Consider the following 2,337-nt stretch of genomic DNA (forward strand, 5'->3'; position numbering starts at 1 on the left):
GGCGGCGGGGAGGGCAGGGGGAGGCCGGGAGTCGCTCCGAAGCCCGCGGGGCCGCCCCGCCCGGCCCTCCGGCCGCTCCGCAGAATATGGCGGCGGCCGCCTCGGCGACAGGGTCCAAGGACGCTGCCGGGCCCCGCGGGGAAGGAAGAGGGGGTGCGCCCCCGTTCCCCCGCCGGGACTGTCCCGTAAGCTGTAACAGGAAACCTTTTCTTTGAGGAGGGTCGGAACCGTATCTGGGAGAGAGCACTAGAGCCACTGAAAATCCAGAGATCGCCACTGCTAACGTTCGCGTGCGGCATGTCTCTTGGCAGAGTTTTACTGGCTGCGCGCGATCCCCAATATATTTTTGATCTTTGACTTGATGGATAGCACAGAGACGGAAAAGGAGCCACACGTTTTCACGCCGTGTAAATCCTTGCCTCTCCGGCGCCCAGAGGCAGAAAGGGCACATTATCATCCCCCTTCCGGGCACTTCAGATTCACTTTTGATTTTTTGTTTTATGGTTTTTTTTTTAATTTATTTTTGAGAGACTGAGAGAGAGAGGCAGCACGAGCAGGGGAGGGTCAGAGAGAGAGGGGGACCGAATCTGAAGCAGGCTCCAGGCTGTGAGCTAGCCGTCAGCACAGAGGCCCGACGCGGGGCTCGAACCCACGAACCGTGAGATCATGACCATTTTGTTGTACCTACCATTTTGTCAGTTTCCTCGCTTGTCATTGTACCGTCCGCATCTTGTAGTTAATGTTTTCTCCCAGCATAATTTTAAGCGGCCTCATGGTTCACCTCTTGGGAGTCTTAAGTCTCTGCTTTTGGACAGTACTTTTTTCATTTTTTTATTAAGAAAAATAAAAATATTAAGTGAGTAAGCGCTTGAAATAAAAAAAATGCATTAGTAATACACCACTATCCTTGTCTAGGAACATGAAGCGTGAATCAGTTCTAAATACAACACCCACAGGGCCTGATGGTCTTCAGAGAAGGAAAGATCTGGAATGGGCCTCACTATAGGAGGGAGAGAGGAACTGTGTCTGGGGCTCTCAGTGAAGCCAGTGGGCGTGAAGGGCATATCACCATGCTGGTTACTCTGACGCCCCCACCCAAGGCACCCCCACCCCCACCGCAGAGCTTCTACATGTCCAACAGGACAGGGATCTTGGCAGTTTTTGTGTTTGTGGCCAGGTGTGGGCATAGTAGGCTTTTAACAGTGAGTCTTGAGGCAGCTGCCCCAAGGCTGTCAGAGAAGCGGAGACCAGAAGGTTCCATCACTGTCCTCAGGGCCAGACAGCGTCTGCTAGCCTCAGATTACTGATTCCAGCCACAGATATCCAGACTGGAGTCACCTCCTTATTGCTTTTGATGGCCCAGGGGGCAGCTGGAATTGGGAAGGAATGCAGCTAGGGAGCGGAAACCACTTAGCATTGGCCACATGGCAGTGTCACTGAGGGGAAAAGCCAGTGCCGTTTCCACCCAGGTCAACAGTCCAGAAGCTACTGGGAAGAAAGGCTTCACACGCAAGGCAAGCCAGAGACACTCTTGAATCTCCCTGCTCAGAGTTTTGGATATACCTGTCATGTCCCCACCCTTTTCCCCAGACTTGGAACCAGTGGCCAATTTTTATTATAAACTACAATGTGGTAATGCAATTAGATGGAGGGATTTAAGAGATTTGTGCAGATATAGTTAAAAGGTCCTTTTAGGGGCGCCTAAGTGGCTTAGTCGGTTAAGCGGCCAGCTTCAGCTCAGGTCATGATCTCACGGGTCACGGGTTTGAGCCCCACGTCAGGCTCTGTGCTGACAGCTCAGAGCCTGGAGCCTGCTTCAGATTCTGTGTCTCCTCCTCTCTCTCTGTGCTTCTCCTTCCTGTCTCTTTGTCTCTCAAAAATAAACATTAAAAAAAAATTTTTTTTTAAAAAGGTCCTTTTAAAAGTTAGCCTCCTGCTTGCCAGGGCCAACTAAAGTGATCAGAGACATTATGCTGATATGCAGAACTGACACCCCTTGTGTACAATTTTGATACTTTATCTTGCATTTTTTGCATTGATATGTGTTTTGTACATGTTGCATTATTCTTCAGTGTATCTTGACTGCTGACTGTTTTTGGAGGCACCACGCTTGTATTTTGCACCCGGGAGAATGCCTCACTGGCCTCACCCTCATCCCAGCCCGCAGTTCACTGAAATTCTGTGATTGCACAGAAATCACACAGAGCTGCCTTTTTTTTTTTTTTACCTTAGAACTAAACTCTATTAAAACACACACACAACCTCTGTTCAAAGACACAGAAAATTTCAAAATTATGAAACAGTCATTGTCCCGTTAAAAAAAAACAAGGGTAATTG

General features: G+C 49.5%; 1 protein-coding gene across 1 annotated transcript in view; it reads right to left on the minus strand.

Moving 5' to 3' along the window:
* LOC115282374 (multidrug and toxin extrusion protein 1-like) overlaps window positions 1-2,337 on the minus strand; it is a 78,784-nt gene that overhangs the window by 59,579 nt on the left and 16,868 nt on the right. The window lies entirely within an intron of this gene.

This window comes from Suricata suricatta, chromosome 17, assembly GCF_006229205.1.
Source record: "Suricata suricatta isolate VVHF042 chromosome 17, meerkat_22Aug2017_6uvM2_HiC, whole genome shotgun sequence".
Lineage (NCBI taxonomy): Eukaryota > Metazoa > Chordata > Mammalia > Carnivora > Herpestidae > Suricata > Suricata suricatta.